At 40.5% G+C, this 7316-nt stretch overlaps 1 protein-coding gene across 5 annotated transcripts in view; it reads left to right on the top strand.

Annotated features, from left to right (window-relative positions):
• Positions 1-216: 216 nt before the first annotated feature.
• The window catches only part of TMEM94 (transmembrane protein 94), a 48004-nt gene continuing 40904 nt past the window's right edge, over positions 217-7316 (top strand). For all 5 annotated transcript variants that reach the window (XM_027872748.1, XM_027872747.1, XM_027872749.1 and 2 more), the window contains exon 1: positions 217-289. The gene's annotated coding sequence lies outside the window, so the exon portion shown is untranslated. The remainder of the gene's footprint in view (positions 290-7316) is intronic.

Below are 7316 nucleotides of genomic sequence, written 5' to 3'. Positions count from 1 at the left end.
CCTCAAAGGGCGGAAGTAACTTCAGCCCATCTTATCCCAAAACCAATGAAATCTTGGAAAACTGCCGCCACACTCGCCCTTGACCAATAGAGTCACAGAACGCTTCTCAGTCAGCCGGCATCTCCGTAATTGAAAAGGGAAGAAAGAGGGGTTTTCCTTTTAGTATTGCCAGGAACGTTGATGGCGGCAGCCCTTGGTGGAGGGGAGGTGAAGTGAGGAACGGGGGGGGGCGGGGGAGGGGGGGGACGAAGACTCTGGCGAGAGGAGGACAGGACCCCCCGAGGGCCTGGTAAGTACAAGAAGGCCAGGGACCGGCCCGGGGGAGGAGCAGTCTGGTTCACGGCTGACCCCTCTGTAGCCCCTTTCTCCTCAGGCTTCCTGGCCAAGACCAGGAGAGTCTGGGGTCTGCACTTGGGAGAATGGGCCTCGCCTGAAGTTCGTCCCGGGGGAGAAGTGGAATGAATGGAGGCGGCTGGCCACTGCCTCTCTTCTCCTTTCCCTCTTCTTGATTATCCCCTTCCCTAAGGGCCCCTGCCCCAGGCTTCCCTCCTGGTGGGGTCCAGCTGTCCAGGAAACCCCCTCACTCCCCAACCCCCACACATATACACAAAGGGTGGGTGCTGGTGGATCCCTGGTCCAGGGCCTCAGGTTTGCCATGCATGGGCTTTGACCCTGAGCTTTTCAGCTCTGATGTTGTAATGTATATTTATAGTCCCTGGGGGAGTCCCAAGGCCAAGACAAATCTTTGTCCACTCCCCCTTCTACTACTCGCCCCCCCCCCCCAGCTCAGCTGTTGCCTGGGAGCAGGACTTCAGCTCTTGTGCTCAACCCCATCCCCCATCCCTCACCCCACCAAAAAAAGGTCCTGCACCTGCTTTGTTTCTCTGGGAGCTACTGAGCTGCTCAGCTTTGTTCCCTGGACCACTTTCATAAACTTAGTTTGCTGTTGTCCCAGTTTGGAAGTTGAATATGCATTTATTTATTAAGAGCCAACTGCCTGCGTGGGAGGCCCGGTGCTAAGCTTTGCAGATACAAAAAAAAGCCCCCCCAACAAAAATCCCTACCCTCAAGGAGCTCACAGTCTAATGGGGACAAAAACATGCTAGCAACTCAGTACAAGCTATATACCATGTATATTGGAGATGATAATCTCAGAGGGAAGGCACTAAGTTTCTTGCAGAAGTTGACCTTCGCTGAGATATGTTAGGGAAGCCTGGAAGCAGAGATGAGGAGGAAGAGAGTTCCAGGCATGGGTGGGACAGATCCTCATACTCTGTCTTGGCTGGGGAGGTAGGAGTGATGGTAACTCTACTACCGCCTCAGACAACAATTTGAACACAATAGTTCCCATCTAGTAAAACCAAAAGTTTTTTATTGTTCTCTGCAGTTCACATGTGTGAATGGTTCACCCATTCTTGCCCTACAACACTCTTAAGGAACCACTTGTTACTCTACTTCCCAGATATCTCTAGTTCATACCACTTCCCCCTGGGCAGAAAATAGAAGAAAATTTTGCTCCTAGCATTTTAGCATTAGAGCTGGGAGACTCTTTAGAAGCTATCTAGTCTACCTCTGTCATTTTGATAGATGAGGAAACTGAGGCCCCGGCAGGTTAAGTGACCTGCCCAAAGTCAGACAATTATCACACAAGTAGTTAACAATAACGGCTGATTTATATAGCTCTCTAAAGTTGGCAAAGCACTTTATTACACAACCTAGCAGAGTAGGAATTTTACTCTCAATCCAGCACTCTTTCCACTGTTTTGTATATTTCATTCAGCCTTTTACTACTCCATACCTTTTATTGGTCAGGTCATATTCTTCTGTTGCCCTTCCTCCCCATCTAGTTACAGCTAGACTTGTCCAGAAGAGAAAGAACCACCACACTGAGTCTATTTTCCTTCTCTGTAGGTGTTTCTTTGCCCAGGTGAGAAAATAATCACCCTGGCAGTTCTTTTATACCTTTATTCGAGCAATTCAGTTTTAAACACTTAAATTGAATTTATCCCTTGAATACTCCTAGGGAAGACATATTCTAGCATTTTGCACATGGGATTGAACCATAGGTATATAAGGGGACTTCTCTGGGCTCATGTGTTAACTGTCTGTAAGAGAATCCATTTAGAAGAGAATCCAAACGTTTTGGATTTTTCCTCTAGAACAATGGTTCTCAAAGAATAATCTGGTGGTCTTTAAGGATCATTCAGGTTTGTTTTCTCTAGTAATAGCTATAACATGATAGGTCTGTACTTCAATTTTTGGCAAGAATGAATAGTTTTTGGAGCCCTTAAGGTGGAATCAGTGGCGTGACTAATTAAAAAAAAAACTATTAATTACCGTTAATTCTGGTGAAATGTTTTTTGTTGTTGTTGTTTGTTTGTTTGTTTGTTTTAATGGAAAGCAAGTAGGGCTGGTGATCTCTTACCCTAATGAAATGATTCATGGTCTGAAAAAGTGTAAGTCCCTCCATGTTTGGCCTGGACCTGTGATTTCATTGGATTAGGGACCCTGTAACAAAACAGATCTGCAGCTTCTCTCACTTTTAAGTGAATTTCCTAAGGCACACAGCTGTTCGGTGACTAGCCTCTGGTCACACAATTATAGACAGTTCTCCTTAACATAAGTGGACCATGGACAGACCTGTAAGTAAAGATGTTTTTACATAATGTAAATTTATTCCTACTGATCGACTTCATTTAGCCTTTATAACAAAGGCATACACAAAATAATACCTTTATGTAAGTCATAAAATATACTAAAATGCAGACATATTAAATACTTTGATAATAAACAGAATCATGAAATGAAAGGTAAAGTTAATGATAAAATATACACAGTACTGTACAGTAAACATAGGTGTGCAGTATGTTGCCCCTTCCTCACTCTCTGTACCTAGCCTTTACCACTGGGGGTTGGTTGTAAAACTTTGTTTTGAAGCTATTGAAAGATGTTTGGACAGTGGTTCTTTTTTTCCCTTGTATATCTGACAATATCAAGCAATATTATCTTCAACTCGTATTTGAACTTTTAAAAATCTTGAAGTATTTGGATCTAGCTTTTCAATACCAGAAAAAAATTTACTCAAATAATGAAATGCTTCCGCCAACTGTTTTGTTGTTGACCTTTTTGGTTCGACCTCTGGTTCCTAAGCTTCCCATTTTTCTTCTGCCATCTTTGCAGCTAGAGGCTCAATCAGATCCACCTTCCATAGTTTTTCTTTATAAGACTCAATCAACTCTTCCACATCATTCTCATCCACTTCTAGCTCCAATTCTTGTGCTAATTTTACAGTCTTGTTACTCACTTCTTGAAACTTTTCACCTTTGTCAAATCCACGAAAATAAGAAATAAACTTAGGGCATACTTTTTCCCCAAACTCTCTTCATACATGTTTCTGTTACACCTTCCCATGCCTTACCAGTATTCCAGATTGCATGATAAATAGTAGGACTCCCAGAAATCTCTCAATGTTAAGTCCTTATCTTCATCCAAAGCTATAATTGCCAGGACAAATATAGTATGTAGCAATCACTCCCTGAGCCATAGGTAGTATTATTGAAGGAAGGTAGACCCACTTTTACATTTTCATTAAAATCATCTAGATGGGGACAGTGACCTGGGGCATTATCCAAAATAAGTAAAATCTTTGAAGGAATGCCCTTATTATTGTTTAAAGATGATGTGTTACCTATGTCTTAGAGTTATCGAAATAATGCTCAGGTAGTATGGCTTTGTTGTTTCCTTTCAATGCTCTGGGATTTTTTGAGTGGTACACAAGAACAGATTTTAATTTGCAAGTCTCAGATGCATCCCCTCCAAGCACAAGAGTAACTATTTTTTTTTAAGCTTTATACCCTAGCATAGTTTTTTCCTCCACCAAAATGTAGGTTCAAGATAGCATTCTTTGATAAAATAGGCCTGTTTTGTCTACATTAAAGATTTGCTACAGCAAGTAAGGAGCTTCATCTGTTATTTTTTGCAGGAACTCTGGGAACTTCTTTGCTGCTTCAATATCTTTACTAGCAGCCTCACCTGACACTTGCACATTATGAAATCCTGCATGGTTTTTAAATCGTGCAATTTTTAAATTGTACTGCTTGCTGTAAATACCTGTGTTCCTTCAGAGTACTTTTCCTTTAAATTTTCAAAGAGGCTTTGAGCCTTGGCTTGAATTGTCATTAAGCTTAAAGGAATATTCTTCAGAGTCTGGTCTTCTGTCCACTTAATAGTTTGTCCATCTCTAGAATAGCACCTCTTTGTTTTGACAGATAAGTAGATTTCATTCAAGCACTCCCTTTTGCGTGCTCCCTTATCTGGGCCCCATCTTTCACTATGATGCTCATAGTCAATACCATAAGACTAAGTTCAGGTGCTATCTTATTGATGACAATTTTTATCTTCTTTCATATTTTCTAATTATTTTCGTTTCCAAGTCTATTGGCTTACACTTAAGAGAAGGTTCACTTTTCCCTTCAAGAGCACGTTTGCCATCAGCCATGGTGAAAATATAAAGATTACTATTGAACACAGGGAGAGGCACAGTGTCACTCACTGTCTGCAGACATGCAGGAACTGACTTAGAGATGCATCTCAGCTTCCCACTACCTTTATGCTGCCCAAATCGTACAGCATCTTATCATTTTGCAGTACAGTATCTGCTTTGTGTAAGGAATTTTCATATTTTTTTTTGGAATGAAGATTTCTTTCAGAATAATTTACATAAAGTGGAATTTGTGTAATGTGAATTTACATAAAACAAGAATTGTCTGTATTATGTGTCAGAATCAGGACATGAACCCAGTCAGTCAACCAGCATTTATTATGCACCTTCTGTATGTCACAGCATTATGCTAGGTGGTGGGAATACAAAGATATTTTTGAATTTTCTTCCAGAGTTCACATATGACCCCTGTGAAGTCTCTTTATATATCTGTGCTGATACTAAAATATCTGTTTTGCTTTTGAAATAGACCTCATCCTTATGGAGCTTATGTTATTTTAGGAGAGACCATATTTACATTCTGTTGACTCTTGTTCTAGTCGGCATCAGGGCTATTTCATGACCATTAGATAGATGATAGTAGATGATAATAGAAGTTAATAGGAACACACATATATGTGTGTGTGTATGTAAATATATGTATATATATGCATAGCTAGGTCCTGATCAGTACAAATGATGAATCCCCTGAAGTTGTCACATTATTCAAATTGGCACTTCATATTTCCATTGGACTGGAGCCAATTATCACAGTTTGCATAATTATAATTTTGAATAGTGTAAATTCAAATATATGTGGCTGCTTCAGGGGATTCTTTGTATATAACAAAATAATTGCCAGGTTATTTTTTTGAAAGAGAGACACTAGCAGCTGCAAGGGTGCAGGGAGTACAGAGGGAAGGAGGGAGCATATACCAGTTATGGAGGGGATAGACAGTTCCCTGTCTGGAGATGGAGTGTCATATATGGGCAACACTAAACAGGCCGGTTTGGCTAACTGAACAGCACTTGAAGGAGAGTAATGTATAATAAGGTGGAAAAGGTAGGTGGGGGCCAGATTGTGGAGTGCTTTAAATGTCAAATAGAGTAATTCCTATTTGATTCTAAAGGCAGTAGGGAGCCATTGGAGTTTATTGAATAGTGTGATGACACAGATCTGTGCTTTAGGACAGTCACTTTGGCAGCAGAGTGTAGGACTGATTGGATTTTGGAGATACTAGGGGTAGAGAGATCAATTAAGCTTGGCATTTGTCCCAATTAGAAGTCATGAGGACCTGAATGGGGGTAGTAGCCATAAGTAAGTAGAGAGAAAGGGATAGAATGCCTTCCTGATTCCCCCAACTCTTGGTGACTTCCCTCCCTATCTACCTTGTATTTAACTATTGTGTATATTTATTTTGTATTTATTCCATGTCTACGTAGACATGTACATATGACAGAATATCCTGGAGAACAGGAATTGTTTCTTTCTTTCTTTTTTTTTTTGTATCCCTGATGCTTGTCTTAGTGTTGGTACGTAGTAGGTTTTTAATAGATGCTTGTTTATTGACTGACAGATTCAAGAGATGTTTCGGAGGTTGGAGTATGTTGATCCTCTAATCCGCTATCCTATTCTGTCTATTGAAATAATAATGCCTGATATTTTATAGATCACACTAAAGTTTATGAAACAATCTTTGTTCTTCTGATTCTCACAATAACTGTTGTGAAGTGCTATCAAGTTTTATTATTCCCCTGTGTGGATAAATGAAACTCTGAATTAATCAGAGAAATTAACTTGCTCAAGGTCATACAGCTAATAAGTATCTGAAGGGAGATTTGAACTCGGGTTTTCCTGACTGCTGGTCCAGCACCCCATCACTTACACTCTATAGTTAAGGCTTGATTATGGAGAGGATATCCTCTGGGATAAGAGAGTGTGGATCCTGGTTCTGTTCTTTACTACCTGTGTGACCTTGAACAAATCCAACGAATTATTTCATTTATCTGATGGACCTGTTTTCTTATTGGTGAAATGAAGGGATGGCACTAGATGAAGGATGGCCCACAGGTCATGTGTGGGGCAACACTCCCAAATGAGGCCCAAACCAGGTTAAAAATATAATTGGGAAATATTTAACAAAATAAATAAAAAATAGTAAAATTTAGATATTATATTTAAAAATTAAGTCAACACATGGCCTGCAAGGATCCTTATGTACTGTTTAGTGGCCCCCATTTCTATTTGAGTTGATACCATTGTACTAGGTCAGCTCTAGGTGATCCCTTCTAGCTATGAATTATATTACTCTGTGGAGAGGGTACTTCTTTTTTTTTTTTTTTTTTTTTTTTTGGTCCTGACTTGAGATTTCAGTGGTGTGGGGAGCACTCAGCAAAGAAACCCCCTCTACTTGAAATTAATAGTCTCAGTTGTCTGGGGACACTAAGATTTATCCGTGGCTACCCACACAGCCAGGACGTGTCAGATGCAGGATTTGAACCCAGAATCCAGAAATCACTTTTGTTTGGGCTTTTTTTTAAATTTAGGCTTATATGCAGCTTTCATTTTTCCCATTAAATCTTCTACCTGAAGCCGAAGCAGGAAAATTGAGAAGTGTCAATAAGAGGTAAAGTGGTCTCTGCCCCCTAAATTCTTACAACCCGGATATAAATAAGAAGTGTTGGAGCTTGAGTCCATCTTTCCTTGTGGGTTCTTCGGTAGGAGGAGACAACAGATCCAGAGAACAAGGGTCAGGCAATAGAAGGAGAAAAAGGAGAAAGCACTTTACATTTCTATTTTGAGCAGTTGCTGGGGAGTGCCGGCCCTGGGTGCTGA

Source organism: Vombatus ursinus, unplaced genomic scaffold, assembly GCF_900497805.2.
Source record: "Vombatus ursinus unplaced genomic scaffold, bare-nosed wombat genome assembly UNPS02014801.1, whole genome shotgun sequence".
NCBI classification, from domain to species: domain Eukaryota; kingdom Metazoa; phylum Chordata; class Mammalia; order Diprotodontia; family Vombatidae; genus Vombatus; species Vombatus ursinus.
Note: the sequence above shows the minus strand (reverse complement) of the source record. Positions and strands in the feature narration are given on the sequence as shown.